We start from the raw sequence: 17,553 nt of genomic DNA, 5'->3' as shown, positions 1-17,553 counted from the left end.
GTTTTATACAGCACATTTTTAAAGAAGCAGCTAATGACATATTCCAGATTTCACTCCAGCACTCTCAGGAACTGCCAGAAAAAATCTCTCTACTTTCCCCACCTCCTCCCACCTTTCACCTCATCACACTTAGAAGTGATTGCTGGAAGTCTGACACACATCCAAGATTCAGTGCTGAAACATTCCTGAACTATTTTACCTCCCCTTAAAGAACTGCTACAAGCAACAACGCCTAAAAAATTAAGGAACCAATAAAGAATTATCATTATGTTGTAGAAAACAGTTATGTGCTATAAAAGTTAACCACCGTCATACATAGATGCTTCTAACTTATACTCGATGGTATCTCTTTAAATTCCACCATCTATATTTAAACTGAGAGATGGCAACACTGAATAAAGATCTGCAAGACAGCTTTTAATCACCCCCCCAAAAAACCCCTGAGTGTTTGTCTTCTAGAAAAAAACACAGTAAACTTTTTTTTAAAGCCCTTTCTTTTTTTAAAAAAACAAGATTTCTAGTATTTTAGAAAGCACTGAAAGAAACTCATATAGATAGCTTAATTTCTGAAACAAGAAATTCTGGGCCTCAAACCAGCTTGGAAGCCAGGCTTCTTAATCCTGGAAGGAAAATGGCTGTAGGTTAAGTAGTGATGAGACAGACAAATTTTGTATATGCCCGCAGGTACAAGAGAAATCCAATACTGTTCTGCTGGTTCTACAGCTCAATATTGGTTTCTTCAAACTGGTTCTGGGCAAAATTGAAATTAAGGAGCACAGCTAATTCTCCCATTGTTCCAGCCATGTGCTTATTCTGGCCATATAAAGGTAGCTGCAAGTTCCATTATAATTTTTGTTGTAATCTTCTGCCCTAAAGTAGAAAAATCATAGCAAATAAGATAACTCTCCTGGTGGTGAGGATCATCCTATCAACTTCACATGCCTGCAAATTTCTATAGAAGTGACAAGAATTGAATTTAAAAGACCACATAAATTAATATTGGACTCTTCAGGTATCCCCAGATAAAAAGAGGTGTGCCCTTGTCTGTTCACAAGATCCCTCTTCTCAGAGAAAGAATCATGCCACAGTGGCCAACCAGATACATATACAGTGGTACCTCAGGTTAAGTACTTAATTCGTTCCGGAGGTCCGTTCTTAATCTGAAACTGTTTTTAACCTGAAGCACCACTTTAGCTAATGGGGCCTCCTACTGCTGCCGCGCTGCTGGAGCACAATTTCTGTTCTCATCCTGAAGCAAAGTTCTTAACCTGAAGCACTATTTCTGGGTTAGCGAAGTCTGTAACCTGAAGCGTCTGTAAGCTGAAGCGTATGTAACCCGAGGTACCACTGTATCAGATAACTAGGAGTGTGCATTGGTTCTGCCTCTAGCCCCCCTTCCATCTAATGATCCTTTCTCTCTCTCTCTCTCTCTCTCTGTATATAGAGATATATAGATTTACAGATATTTCTTTGATAGTGTCTGTATAGTTTTGTCATGGCCTTTGGCTAGTTCAAGAAAGCTTATCTACTACTACTGTGTGTGTGTGTGTGTGTGTGTGTGTGTGTGTGTGTGTGACAGAGAGCGGGTGAGAGAGGAGAAGTTCTCACCATCCCAGGGAGAAGAGGATGGGTCCCTTCAAATTTGTTGGGGTGGGGGAAAGAATCCTAGTCTCCAACAATGACCCTTACAGGTAACAGAGTTTTTTTTTGGGGGGGGGGAGGGGAGTAATACTGTCCACACCCCTGTCTGCCCTGAGGAGACATTATTTTATTCCATCACCAGCTAATCATTCCTGTTGTATTCCCCTCTCCCCCTCCTTTTTGCAGAAAAACCATTGCAGCTATCATTCTGAAACTTGGGAGGCTTCAGCCCATCAGAAGAGATTGCCATGCCAGCAACTTGCATCCAATCATGGCAGAAAATCAAAAAGTTATAGACTTTTCCTTTCTTCTTCTTCTTCTTCTTCTTTTTTTTAAAGCCAGACTTTTAAAACACCCTACATAAAGCCTCCTAGATATATCTGCCAACAATTTGGCATGTTTAATCTACTCTGGATGGGCTCCTGTGCCTGGAAATTTCATCTGCTTCTGCGAAAAGGGGGTGGGAAGCCATAGTCCTTTTTAGATTCCACATTATAGTGCTGGGGAATACAGAGCTTTGTTTTCTACAGATCTGCTCAGAAGGCAGAGCACAGATCAAAGCAAAGAGAGAGCTAGGGATGGGTGGATCTGTCCATTTTTGTTTCTCCCAGTTTCTCGTTTTCTCCATCTTAAATTCAGTTCTCTGCACTTTTACCTCAGTTTGCTTTTTTTTAAAAAAAAGTCTTCAGGAAAATTGATCAGCATTTTAATTTGAATTTCTCCTAACTGTATGTTGTTTTGCCTATTATACATATTTTCTTCAAAAGAGTATTCCTTAATATGATTCATTTCTCTGTGTTATTTGCATTAATATTTTCACTTTTATTCACACTTTCCCCTAGCATATGCACATTTGCACACATTTCTTGGATGAAGAGCTGCACTACAAAATTCAGAGAAGTGCAAATTTCGAAGTTTGAATATTTTTGGGGAGATGCAAGTTAGACAGGGTTGTTTTAATGTTAGCTGAATTGGATTCCCCACCATCCCTAGGGAAGACACAGAGTGAATCAGAGCCAGAAACAGATCAGAATTCTTCTTCTTCTTCTTCTTCTTCTTCTTCTTCTTCTTCTTCTTCTTCTTCTTCTTCTTTTTAATGCACACATAGAGGAAGAATCTTGGGGCACTCTCATACCTGCCATCTGAGGATAAAAGATTGGATAAAATGGACCATAGTCCACAAAAACGTATGCCACAATATAACTGTTACTTTTTTAAGGTGCCACATGACACTGTTTGGCTTTATACATGGGCATGGATAAAGGCTCGTGACCAAGGAAGGAGAGCAGCCCAGAGACTACAAAGATTGGAAAGCTTGCTTAAGGCAAAAGCAGAAAGGGCACTGAAGGAAAGCTGTATTAATTTGTCTTGATCTATACAAGTGTTTCCTCTGCGGTTGTGGGGTGGGGAGAGTTGGTGACCAAGTAGTTAAAGAAGGCCTTGATTTTAATTCTACATTTGCTTAAGTTGTCCCTACAATAACATACCAGTTTTCCAAGACCTAATTTCTTAGCCGGCTGGTATACATCCCACTTTTGTTTCTGAATAAAGAGTGTTTATTCCCCAGTTCCTTTGGTGTTTATTGCAGCTTTTTGTCAGATGGTTCAACCGTATGTTCTATTAAAATATCTATACAATAACCCTGTTGCTTTTTCTAAAACTGTTCCCACCCCACCCCCTCTACCTTTGGTGTTTCTCATTCTAGGTTGGAATGTCAATCAGCCAGCAACTGTCTGACACAAGGTCTCCCCAGCTTCCTGGTGCCCTGTGTTTGTTTACCATTGCATGAATCATTATTAAGGTGTTGCTTTTTCCCCCCTTAAAAAAAGAAATCCACACCAACCTTTTAATTTATTTGTTATGTCTCAAACAGCTCTCATGCCTTAAAGAAGCGAAGCGCTTAACTGCCACAACATTGATTTGATATGTGTCTAATTATATCCACCTGGACTGTTAATTCAACCACAGAGCAATCGTTTCCTGCAGCTGCCTCCCTTGTATTTGCTTTCATGCTCTTGCTCTGAAACTTTGCATTCAGCTCCTGAAGAGAATAATGTGTGGGTTGCTTTGAAGCTACTATACATTCAAGAGAGATTTGGTGGAAATTTCCCAGAACCAATTTTTGTTCATCTTTATCTAGCTAGCTAGTTTGTGTGTGGCAAGAGCTGCGTTGTCCTCTTAGCATGGGCATTGTACTTGCCGTGTTCCTGGATCTGACAGGAGACCAGACAGGAGACCAGAGTGTTGGGGAAACAATTCTTTTTCAAAAGCAAGGCACCTGGAACTGACACTGACACCGGGAAGGAGATACTGTTCTTAACTGCAATATATAAGAACTGCCCCGGATGAGTGGTGGAGATGACGATGACGACTGCTGCCCATACGCATTAGGTGTATGGAAGTCATCCTATGGTATTTTGAGTGCCATTCTGGGTTTTCCTTGTTTGGACCTAGCATGTGCACCACATTGAATCCCATTCACAGGCTTCCTCTTGAGTTAGTTACAGCAGAGCTAATGTGCACTGAAACAATTGCTCATGTGAGCAAGGCAACAATGGACCCGCAAACTCAGCAAGGTCATGGTTCCCTCCCCATAAAAAATAATAATCTGGAAGTTGACTTTTTCATTTTCACAGAAGGAAAGCCGTGATGTTGGATGTGTTTGTGGCTTCCATGCTAACTTATCTGTATGATTAGATCACTTATGTGAAGAAGGGTTGCTGTGGGAGGTTTTAAGCAGAAGTCTCCCATTACTTTTTGGTAGAGGGACTCTACCAAATTACACAGGGACATGGAAAAGAAACAGGCAACTGGCACCACTACTATATCTAGGGCAGGCTGTATATGTGCGTAGTTATAAATGAAGTACAATATTGCTAATGTGTTCACCTGATAATTAGCATAACTAGCCTGTCGTTTCCCACTTCTCCACACATATATTTTAAAAAGTGCTTTTGAGGGGTTCTGTATTACTGAGACTTAATTATTTTTTAGAAAATATATTACAGTGCATTTGCTAGTAGATCATACAGTATTACAATAAATAATTAAATGTAAGCTAAAATTGTCAAAATGAATATCACTTTGGGCTGCGGTATCTTTTCTTAATTCAGTGCATTTGTTCAATTACTAATCAGAAAGATTCATTAACTTGAAGTGGGCAAATTAACAAAGATCTGCAGAGCTACTTATTCATGCAGCTAAACCTTTGTGCTACTAAATTTAGTTGAACTACCTTTTAATCAAATAACTATCAAAAAGTAGTGTATTTCACAGTGCAATATTTAGTGAATACATAGTTTAATGATACATTCATAATCTAGCTAGTACAAAGCAATGCTTAGAACACTGAGCTCATACTCATAAGCCCTCTCTTCAGGCATTCAGCCTGAATGTGCAAAGCAGCAGGTGTAGTGGCAAATGATGTGGTGGGATGCCACCCCACACTGGACCTCCAGTTTCTTGCATCAGTGCTGCTTGGGGTGAGATGGTAGAGAGATGGTAGAGAGTCAGCATGGTGCAAACACATTGGTGTAAATGCTTGATTGTCTCCAGTGGATTTACACCACATCAACCTTGCCACCACCCTGCCCCATCACCTGTACCTCCCAATAAGCATCAGCAAACACGCCACTGGAGGTTAGGTGAGCATGGTGCCCTACCACATTGTCTAATTCTGGGCAAGTAGGAACACATGAGATGAGCTATCTTTCTAACATGTCCGGTGTTGGAAATCAGTTGCATGTGTAAGAAAGCCCCCTTCAAATAAATGGCGATCATGAGTTGACTGTGTAGTGCACTTGGCCAGCACACTCACAGAGGGTACAGAGCTTGTCTCACACATTGGATCACACATGGATCCTTTGTCCATTCATACAGAACTGCTGAAGAAGGCTATAGTTGCTGGGTGATCTAGATTGGTCCATAGCAAAGGGCCAGTGGTATGATACGAGTGCCATTCTCCCGCAGAAAGAACAGGTTCATTTTCTGTGTGTGTGTCTGGATCCAAGCCCTCCTCTTGCATGCTCAGGTTTGGTCAGAAGCACATTTTATAAACTTTGCCCAAGTTGCTAGCCATACCACTTCCTAGGAAAGATGTGTGTGGCTACTCTGGTGCATGCTCTGCTAACCTTCCAACCAGACTACTATAATGCAATCAGAATACTATTATGGGCCTAACCTTGAAGGCAGTTTATCATTTTGTTTTGGGGGCATTGGCCTTATTTTCATATGCTTCTTTATCTCTTTTTCCTTCCTTACCCACTATACCTGCAATTTCCACTTTTGAATCCTGTGGTGGATTTTTGAGCTCTCAAATTTCAGCAGTGCTCTGTACAATGATAATTTGGTGCCCCTCTCTGCCTCTTGCTCCATTCTGCAGCATTGTTTTGGCACCACCTGCAGCACAGCACCCAGTGGGACTACACCTGTTGCGCTACCCTAAAACCGCCTCTGCTGTGAGAACAGGATGTTGGACTAGATGGCTGCTGCCCTAATGCAGTAAGCTATTTTTATGTTCTTCTGTTAAAAATGGAATCTCTGCCTCTTCCCTTGAGAAGCTCCACCCTCATTTCTCTGGTTGGCCAGCGTGGTGTAGTGGTTAAGAGCGGTAGTCTCGTAATCTGGTGAACTGGGTTCGTGTCTCCACTCCTCCACATGCAGCTGCTGGGTGACCTTGGGCCAGTCACACTTCTCTGAAGTCTCTCAGCCTCACTCACCTCACAGAGGGTTTGTCGTGGGGGAGGAAGGGAAAGGAGAACGTTAGCCGCGTTGAGACTCCTTAAGGGGAGTGAAAGGCAGAATATCAAGTCCAAACTCCTCCTCCTCCTCCTCCTCCTCCTCCTCCTCTTCTTCTTCTCCTCTCATGTCGCTTTGACTGTGCATAGTAGGAGAACTGTGCTGGGCATTTCTTGTGTTGAGTAAATTTTCTCTTCTGTGGGGTAAAGAGCTGGGATGTTGCCAAGCAGTGTGAAGGCAACTGAAATGAGGCCCAAGGTGCATGGTAGGGGTCATTGTCAGAATTGGCCCACTACCAATTTACTGTATCTGCAGCAACGATAGTGAATAGGGGGAACTTTGATTTTCACTAATTGGTATTGAAGCTTCCAGTGGGAACTCTGTTTTCTTTAAAAGCTGACCTTCCTGGCTTGTCTCAAACTTTTGCAGATTTAAAGATCCAGTGAGCTTGTCATGTAAACCGTGAAATAAGTTGAATTAAATTTCACAGGTTATTGAGCAGTTTTCAAATACTTCATATGAATGTGCCGGGAATGATTTGCTATATAATTATATCCCCTGGGATGACATTCACTCAAAATTTTGCTGATCAGTGAGAAGGTAAAATAATTGATGTAAATGTCCTGAACACATTTGTATTTTCCAAATAGCGACATATTAATAATAGGATTATTAAAAGCATGAAATGGCTAAAGCAAATGATTTGATTTATTGTAGTGGAGAAAACACATTTTATTAGATTTGATTTAATGAGGAAAAATTGAGTTCTACCATGTAAACTCCAATATGAGGTGTCAAAGTTAATTTAAATGAGTGCCATTGCACTCCACATAGGCCGCCCACAATTTAGATTTATGGGGCTCCATTGACATCAATTGAGCTAGAGTAGAATCTCAGAATAATGAACACCTCAGAACTGCAGATCATTTATAATTTGAAAAGTTTTCCCTTTTGATCCCTCTGCAGCTCACTTTTCAACCCTTTATACCTTCACCAGCTTGCTAAAGGCATGGATGGAACTTTTACAAGGCAACATCAGCCCTGGATTGGCTCAGCTGCAAGTGCCACCAATGGTAGACAACCGGAAGACCTTTATGAATAAACACAACGTGAAATTCACCAAAAATGGTCCCCTGTTGGGGAAATGAAGGGTTTTTCTCTTAGTAATAATCACTAAGAGTCTTTCTATTTCATCTCTTTGTGTGTGTAATCTATGCACCTTTGTTTTATGCATAACAGGATCCATTTGAGAATATCACATTCTTTGGACACTGAAGATGCAGTACTTGGAAGAACGTGATACATTCCCCCTAACACATCTAGTGAAATAACTATATTTTTATCCATTTATTACTTATTTACTTAAATGTGATTTAACTTTTCAACAAAGAAATCTAAGGCAACAAATAAAAATGTAAAATAAATATAAAATTTCAGAAAAATGATCAACTGAAAAGAAAGTGCAAAACCTAATCAAACCAAAGTTAAAAATCCAATAGAAACAGTATACATGGAAAGAGAGAGAGAGATAAGGAAAGTGAAGCCTCCAACAATCAGGTTGCCCAATCTGCAAAGACCCTCCAAAAGAGTCATGTTTTGACCATATGGCAAAAACTAATAGGGGTGGATTTAGGTTGGCATCCCTTGGAAGGTTATTCCAAGGGTCTCATGACCCAAAATTGCACTGCATCTGGCCAAGCGATATACCACCAAATTTTAGACATTGGGAGAACACAGTTTTCGAACACCGTAAACCCAGAAGTAAATGCTTCAGTTTTCAAACATGCCTCGGAAGTTGAACATGCCACACGGCTTCCACTGAGTGCAAGATCCTGAGGCCTAGCTGTTGGGCTATTGAGCTTTAGGTTTTCAAATGTTTCAGAACTCGAACAGTCTTCTAGAATGGATTATGTTCGAAAACCAAGGTACCACTGTATATACTTCCAGAGTTAATGCTAAATACATTACCTCAGGTAAATGAGCCACCATAGCCACTAGAGGGCCATGAAAATTTGTGTCCTGGGCTTTTTGGACTCTTCCATCCATGTTCTATCTGAAACCAGATTGGTTTTCAGATGTAAAATATATTGGCATTGTTTTCAGCTCTCCTACTCAGTGGTCTGAGCTTATCAGACACAGGTTAGAGCTCAACATTGAGCCTACCAATTGGCGATAGCAACGGTGAAGAGGACTTTCTTCACCACCTCTATTGCATCTGCAGGAGACTCTTTCAGGTGGTTCGCAATTTAATGGAACCACCTTTGCCATCGGGGCCTGGTAAAGACCCCAAGATCTCCTGCAATGATTTTGCAAAGTTTTTTTGCAGATAAAGTTGCTCAGATTCAGAAGGAGGTAGACTCCACCATGGGAGCAGGACTGGGGCGGGAGAGTGCCAGAGTCCTGTCTAGTTCATAGAATCATAGAAGAATCATAGAATCATAGAGTTGGAAGAGACCACAAGGGCCATCGAGTCCAACCCCCTGCCAAGCAGGAAACACCATCAGAGCACTCCTGACATATGGTTGTCAAGCCTCTGCTTAAAGACCTCCAAAGAAGGAGACTCCACCACACTCCTTGGCAGCAAAATAGAAAGTTGAGTTGCATGGAATCAATTGCAGTCTGTTGCCTCCAAGGATGTGGACAGGCTGCTTGGACGAGTGAAACCATCCACCTCTCTCCTTGATCCTTGCCCATCCTGGCTAATACAAGCAAGCCAGGAAGGTCTGGGCGATGCGCTCTGTGGGGTGGTGAATGCTTCCCTCTGTGAGGGAGCCTTCCCAGACCCACTGAAAGAGGTGGTTATTAAACCGCTTTTTTTTTTAAAAAATCCATCTTTAGACCAGGCCAATATGGCCAACTATCGCCCAGTCTCAAATCTTCCATTCTTAGGCAAGGTGATTAAGTGGGTGGTTGCTGAAGAACTCCAAGTATGCCTGGAGGATGCGGACCATTTGGATCCCTTGCAATTGGGATTCAGGCCTCATCATGGGACTGAAACTGCCTTGGTCGCACTGGTCAATGATCTCCGGTGGGCTACGGACAAAGCTGAAAGCAGTTTCCTAGTTCTGCTCTCAGTAGCCTTTGATAACATCAACCATGACATCCTTCTGGACCGTCTAGAGGAGCTGGGAGCTGGGGGCACTGTTATACAGTGGGGTACCTCAGGGTTCCGTCCTCTCCCCCATGCTTTCTAACATCTATATGAAGCCGCTGGGAGAGATAATCGGGGTGGGGGGTGGGCTAGGTGTTCACCAGTATGTGGATGATACCCAGCTCTACTTATCTTTTAAATAGGAACCAGTGAAGGCAGTGAAGGTCCTCTGTGAGTGTCCGGAGGCAGTTGGAGGATGGATGGCAACAAACAGACTGAGGTTGAATCCTGACAAGACAGAAGTACTGTTTTGGGGGGACGTGGCGGGTGGGTGTGGACGACTCCCTGGTCCTGAATGGGGTAACTGTGCCCCTGAAGGACCAGGTGCACAGCCTGGGAGTCATTTTGGACTCACAGCTGTCCATGGAGGCACAGGTCAGTTGCCATGGAGGCTCCATCTGGTACGCAAGCTGAGACCCTCCCTGTCCGCAGACTGTCTCACAAGAGTGGTTCATGCTCTGGTTATCTCCTGCTTGGACTACGGCAATGTGCTCTACATGGGGTACCTTTGAAGGTGACCAAGAAACTACAACTAATCCACAATGCAGCAGCTAGACTGGTGAATGGGAGCAGCCGCCAAGACCACATAACACCAGTCTTGAAAGACCTACATTGGCTCCCAGTACATTTCCGAGCACAATTCAAAGTGTTGGTACTGACTTTTAAAGCCCTAAACAGTCTCGACCCAGTATACCTGAAGGAGCATCTCCACCCCCATTATCCAGCTCCAAGGGCCTTCTGGTGGTTCCCTCACTGCGAGAAGTGAGGTTACAGGGAACCTGGCAGAGGGCCTTCTCGGTTGTGGTGCCCACCCTGTGGAACGGCTTCCCACCAGATGTCAAGGAAATGAACAACTATCTGACTTTTAGAAGACATCTGAAGGCAGCCCTGTTTAGGGAAGTTTTTAATGTCTGATGTTTTATCATATTTTAAATATTTTGTTGGAAGTGGCTGAGGAAACCCAGCCAGATGGGCGGGGTATAAATAAATTATTATTATTATTATTATTATTATTATTATTATTATTATTATTATTAGGTGGGGCAGTGAAATAACCAATGGCACTTTTGCTTGCAAGTCTTGAAGGTTTTTTTTTCCCTTTCTGAAATGCTAAATAGTATCTATAGCCCCTAATCCCATGTTTCATATTTACTAAATTTCACTATGCATAAACATGCCAGGAGCTTAGCCAATGGTATCAGGTAAATTTGGTGTTTAGTCTGGGTGAGATGAAAGTTTATTGCATTAAACTGTCCTTTCAAGCCAAAATATTGCAGATCTCACCTACTGGACTTTTCTACAAGAGTCACCTTCATGGTTGTTTGTTTTGAGCCTCACAATTTTTTGCTTAAAGAGTGTGTAGGGAAACAAGTAGCTCTGAGAGCTTTCAAAAAAATGTAGGGCTTTCTCTGTGATGGTGTTTTTCAGAGAAATTGACAGTTACTTTTCAGAGCTGTGAAAGCTTCAGAAAAATGCTATGCATGTGTGTGTGTGTGTGTGTGTGCTGCACACACACACACACACAGTGAATCTTGGCAGGATTATGTATACTTGTGAATACTTAACAGGAATATATGGGGACAATTCTCAAGGTTATAAAGGAAAAAACTTGCTTGCTTTCAAACTGCATTAGTTTGTTCAACTCCTAGAATCATTGATTAAAAGAGGTTTTGTTTTGAAAAGATTGTCTCATGTCTCACTCAACAACAACCTTCACTGAGATCGAATTAACTGGATGAAAATTTTATTCCCTAAACTCATTATTTATTTAATTTTAATTAAGACCAGCGTTAAAGGGGGGTAGGGTATCATGGCTGTAAATTGTGCAAGATCATCATGAACAAAAAATAAAACAAAACCATGACAAAACTAATATAAAATACATCACAAATCACTAAATCAACTCAATACACCATACATAGGTGGATCAGCTGTCTGAACAGTTGAGTTTTAAACAGGTGCCTGAATGCAAATAGCATTGGTGCCTGCTGGATGTTCAGTGGGAATGCAGTCCAAAAGGCAGGTGCCACCAGACCGAATGTCCTGATTTTTGTAGACATGCTATGAATCTAAGGAGCATCTACCACTATTAAGAGTGTTTCTCCTGAGGTAACCTGGTCCTAAGTTGTTCAGGGCTGCAAGTGCCACTCTTTTAGCACAGTTGCACTGTTGAAGGTGGTACAATAAACCATAGTAATCCAATGGACTGAATATTGAGCAATGGAGGCCTAGCTTAAACATCCATTGTTGTTTAGTTGATTAGTTGTGTCCGAGTATTTGTGACCCCATGGAAGAGAGCACGCCAGGCACTCCTGTCTTCTACTGCCTCCCGCAGTTTGGTCAAACTCATGTTGGTAGCTTGGAGAACACTGTCCAACCATCTTGTCCTCTGCCGTCCCCTTCTCCTTGTGCCCTCAATCTTACCCAACATCAGAGTTTTTTCAGTAATAATAATAATAATAATAATAAATTTTATTTATATCCCGCCCTCCCCAGCTGAAGCCAGGCTCAGAGCGGCTAACATCAAATGTATAACACATTAACATAAAATCAGACAATCAATTAAAATACATCATGAGGTGGCCATCCATAGACATTTCTAATTTGGGGGTCACATGGTGTTCATACATATGGCTACAGTGTGCAAAACACCCCTTAACTGGCTAAGAACTAGTACAGCTGTCCTATTCCACCTTATTCAAATAAGCATGTGTTACTTGAAATGTAGGGACGTGGGTGGCGCTGTGGTCTAAACCACTGAGCCTCTTGGGTTTGCCGACTGGAAGGTTGATGGTTTGAATCCCTGTGGCAGGGTGAGCTCCATTGCTCTGTCCCAGCTTCTGCCAACCTAGCAGTTTGAAAGCACACCAGTGCAAGTAGATAAATAGGTATCACTGTGGCTGGAAGGTAAACGGCATTTCCGTGCACTCTGGTTTCCATCACGGTGTTCTGTTGTGCTAGAAGTGGTTTAGTCATTCTGGCCACGTGATCTGGAAAACTGTCTGCAAACAAACGCCGGCTACCTCAGTCTGAAAGCGAGATGAGCGCCGCAACCCCATAGTCGCTTTTGTCTGGACTTAACTGTCCAGGGGTCCTTTACCTTTACCATTCTTTTACTTGAAACAAACCTTCAGAGTTCCATGGTGAGGAAGAAAACATAGGAGATAAACTGCTAAAACCACGAAGAATCTCAATTGCTGGGAGAAAAGCAAAAGAGGTGGACACCACGATTGACTTCTTCTGTGTGTGGTAGCTTCTCTGCATGAAGGTTGCTCCAGATGTATGTCTCGCCATATGGAGGGACAGCTTCCATTCCACACAACTTATAGCACCAAGGAGGAATTGGTTGTGCATGTAGCATGCTGTGCTGATTTGTCAGAATGGTGACTCTCTAGGAAAGTCTTGACAGACTCTGGATTGTTGTGCTCAAGCACCAGCGAGTTGTCAAAGATTTCCTGACTCTAGCCTGCTGCACTGGGGGCTGCAGTTGCCGAGTCATGCTTGCAAGCTGCTGGGAGAATGCATTTCTTGAAAGTCGCAACCTCTTAATGCTGATGCTTTTTGAGCTGGAAGGGTGACAGTGACTGAATATGGAGTGGTGTCAGCAGCATCTATTGAATGGATACCCGGGAAGACAAGTGTCCCTGTGAAAATTAGATGACAGTCAAGGTTTCCTCTAGAGTGCCAGAATTATTGCTCCATTCAGAGTCACTGAGTGTGCAATGTGTAGGCAGTGAAAGAGTTCACTGTAGCATGGCACACATTACATGGAGCTGCAAATAGGGTCATTCTTCTGTTTAGAGCCCCAGTGCCCAGAGTAATTAACTTCACATGCCATGGCTGAATGCTAAGGCTGAGTTCAAGAGAAGTGATGAGAAGTCCAGCCCTGAAGGGTATGGTTGCTTGAGTTCTTTATTACCGGCACAATGAAGGTAGTAATAGAGGCTTTTGTTGGCGGGGGCAGGTGTCTGCGAAAGGGGCAGGGCTGAGCATCGTTGCAAGGCTTTTGCTCCAGAAATCCATTTTCAAATGTGCATCACATTGCCTGAATCCTGCATATCTCTTCCTTCAACTTTGGCACAAAAGGCATTCGTTTTGTAATGCTAAGTAGCGTGGCTAGTCACACACACATACACACAGAGAGCAAAGCAAAGCACAAAAGCACCACGCCGGAGGCTTAGCAACTGGCACAGCCACATGCAGCTTATGTGCCAAAAGACCTAGGAGGGCTGTAGAGAAAAAACAACCAATGCCTCTGTCAGGACAATGGCAAATATGGAGCATTTTACAGAACCGATCTGTGTTTCAAGAGTAATGTGAGTGAAAGTTCTCTGAGCTTGCACCCACTTCTCTTTGCCAGGAGGATAGATAGCTGGCATGCTAATGCTGCAGGTGTAGGTTTTTCATAATTTGCAGCTAAGCCACCTCCCCATAAATCCTTTATTAAGGGAATCACATGGTGAACACAGTTCCTTCACTTCAAAAAGAGAGAGGAAGGTCTATTGAACAAAATTACAGACATTACTGCAGTATAATCATGTCAGTCCTCTGTATTTATGGTGTTAATGACAGCTACTAATTGCATATTTAATTTCTGAGTGGGGAGGGGAATGCAGGGGGAAAACAATTCGTATCACAGACAATGAGAAATGACTTGTTCAGGGAAGTTTTTAATGTCTGACATTTTATTATTTTTTAGATTTTGCTGGAAGCCACCCAGAGTGGCTGGGGAAACCCAGCCTGATGGGTGGGGTACAAACAATATAAATAATAATAATAATAATAATAATAATAATAATAATAATAATAATAAATTTTCTTCCCACCTTCCAAAATTAATTATGTTCACTTGCTTTTATTGCATTTACTGCGGTCAAAACAACTTATTTAAAATTAATCTATTGCCATATATTCTGAGGCTAGAGATTGGACATTTGATTTTGGAGTTTACTTATGTATTACGTTGCACTTTTGGGATTTCTGGTTTCGATAATCCAACCATACATATAAGGTGCTTTTGCCCATGCTGGACCTTGCAGGTCCACAAGTGTCCATGAAGACTGAACCAGCCTATAGACCTGGCCTAGGCAATTTACAAAACTACTTCACCGTAAGCACTGTAAAAATGTCCAGTTGATGTGGAGGCCACCTTATCCTCAGTTTGAATAGACACATGCACTGACATTAGAAAGTACTTTTGAACAATGTACATTATTGAAAATGTCCCACCTGCCACCATCTAAAACGTCAAAGTCAGGCAGATTCTTTGGAGGCAGCTTCAGAAAGAATAATACTCCTTAGCTAGGCTATATCGACAAGTGAATTAATGTTATATGAATTAACTCACTTAATGAAGCATCTTTGAACTGATGTTTTCAGAGAAGCTGATATGTGAAGTTCAGCCAAGTCTCTGCGCTTTTGCCTCCCTGCTTTTCGTCACCAGGAGATGTGTCACCTCAATGAGAAGTACTGAAGATATGCTGCCGTACGTAAAACATTAGAGACATATTGAATTACTTATAATAGAAGGTGAATTCTGTCAATTCACAGCTGTCTCCAGTTCTTAAAAATGATGGGGAATGGATCTGGGAAGTTCTATGCAAGTACAAACAGACCTCTCCGTCATTTTATTTAGAAAAAGAAGAGTGGTGATTGTGTGTGATGTTAGCTTCGTAAATCTAAAAGGAGAATGTATGACTTCATTATTGCACATTCCTATTTTCTGGATGATAAGCATCCACAATAGCAGCTTTCGGCAGCCCCTGCTCACAAAGGAAATAGTACTGCATCTTTTCCTGGAATTTATGACTTGCCAAGGAGAAAAGTAGAGTCAACTCTGCAAGCAGTACCAGTGTAAGCACAGGCATCAACTTATGAGTGTTCTACTAGCGCACGACTGCATGTGTGCACAGCACCAGGAAATAATTAAACAATTACTACAGGGATGGGAAACCTTATATGTGGCCCTCCAGGCCTCTGCATCTGGCCTTTGAAACTCTCCCTGGGCCACACCTATCCCTGGCCCTGCTTTTGTCTTGATGGAATGGGTCCTTGAAATCTGAGAGTGGCTCTTGTTTGTCTAGATGGAGTGTAGAGAGGTATGAGGCTGTGTATAAAGTAGACTACTGCTACGGTGGACCTTGGGGTCTCAAATTTCAGTAACACCTTGTGCAACACCAAAATTAAGCATCCCCACCTCTCGCACATCATTCTTAATAATACACCTCTACCTACTGTACAAATGTAAAATTTACATTTGTTGCTCTGCCCGCTTTTGTCTCTGGCCCTGCCCAACACGTGCCCCCCACCCCGAAAGTTGCCCAGAAAAGAATGCAATCCTTAGGTGGAAAAAGCTTCTCCCTTCCCTACTGGGACAAAAGTGGGGCCAGAAGGTCTGAGTTATAGGTCTCGCAAACCCAAGATTAAGCAAAGTACAATGGTGATGTTTTCCTGTCTCATTGCATTTGGATGATGGCAAAACCAATCTATCACACTGAATGAGGACATGCTAGAATTTTGAATTATTGCAAACATGGAAGTTACTATAGGCAAGATTAAAAAAAACAAAAAACCAGCCACAGGGAAATTGAAATTACGGTATTCGTATTGGTTGTGTGTGTGTTTCATTAAAGCATTAGTGCTACTAGCTAAACTTTTGTAATGTTCCCATTCTGAAATCCATTTGGAGCCTGATGACAAACCATATCCAGTTTCATTCCCCCAGATTTGAACATTTATTTAAACAGTTCATTCATTTTATGTTTGCTAGGGGCCTTTTTGTTTACTAGGAGCTGTAGGATGTCAAGTTTTATAGCACAGAAGAAAATCACAAAAAAACCATAGATTGAACAACTAAAGCAACTAAATTGGGAGAACAATAGCATGATTCTTTAAAAAATAGGTGACATAAGTCATTTTTTTTTTTATGCTAACTGATCACTTTGCAATTGTTTTTCTTAATGGTGAAAGGTGATTGCATTGCAGCGCTCTGCTGTATGAATGATTGACTGTACATTAGAACTGTAACTCATGTCTGCGTTTTGTTGGAGACCTGGATCATAATCCTTGCCTAAGTGCATTCATGTGACAGAAGGCAGGGAAATGACTTTGCTATGTACTTACTTACCTCAGGGCGGAACTTTGAAACAGCCACAATACAAAGTGTTATTTCTGTGCCCTTTTAAATAATTTTATTCTTACAAAGATTGTCCAGTTTGTGCCATTTTATAGGAAGCTAGAAGCATGCATTGTTTTATGGGCACTTCAAATAAAGTTTTGAAGTTTAACAACTTAGCACCTCTGGTGAATTATGGTAGTGGTTTCTAGTCCTTTTAAATACAGAGATTTTCCCAACAGAACTTTGGCCCTGTTCAGTATTATCCAAGTAATTTTACCACTTCACTGAACAAAGGAAATATATTCTCTTGTCATTTGTCTCTTGGTGATACACCATCTCCATCACTTCCGGAATGACCCCAGTATGCAGAGAGTGTGAAGGTACATTTGCTCTTAAATGCTATATAATCTGGAACTACCTCATGCATTTGGCAACTGAGGGAATCTGTAGGGCAGGGGGCTTGTCCCTTTTCCTGTGCCACAAGCACAGTGTAATGGATGCTACATCATACGTGCATCTCATACATGTATGTTTACAGATGTATGATTTGCATATATATTATATGGCATAAAAGATTCCTGCATGCTGAAGCCAAATTTCCTGAACTTTTCTCACATAATTCTCACGTAATTGAAAGTTTTCTCACATAATTAGGCTTGAAGCCAATAGACTGAGTGCACCCCTCCCCCGTTTTTATGCTTCTGTAGCAAAAGATCTCTATCATTTTGCCATTAGTAAGTTTTTACACTTCATTAACTTATTCTTATAAGTTTATTAATAGTCTGCTCACATTTTAGGGATCCCATTGTGTCTAGCCATTAGAAGCAGATGGTTCGGTTACCCTGGGCTCCTCCAAAAAGTGACAATTGCTCCACTCTAATATTCAGTTGCCAACAGAAAGAGAAGA

The 17,553-nt window shown here is 41.8% G+C and overlaps 1 long non-coding RNA gene across 1 annotated transcript in view; it reads right to left on the bottom strand.

The window, feature by feature from the left end:
- LOC310682668 overlaps positions 1–17,553 on the bottom strand; it is a 42,243-nt gene extending 24,690 nt beyond the window's left edge. Inside the window, exon 1 of the long non-coding RNA XR_014514089.1 lies at positions 17,437–17,553. This is a non-coding gene — a long non-coding RNA (uncharacterized lncRNA). The remainder of the gene's footprint in view (positions 1–17,436) is intronic.

This window comes from Podarcis tiliguerta, assembly GCF_965153285.1.
Source record: "Podarcis tiliguerta genome assembly, chromosome: 7".
NCBI classification, from domain to species: domain Eukaryota; kingdom Metazoa; phylum Chordata; class Lepidosauria; order Squamata; family Lacertidae; genus Podarcis; species Podarcis tiliguerta.
Note: the sequence above shows the minus strand (reverse complement) of the source record. Positions and strands in the feature narration are given on the sequence as shown.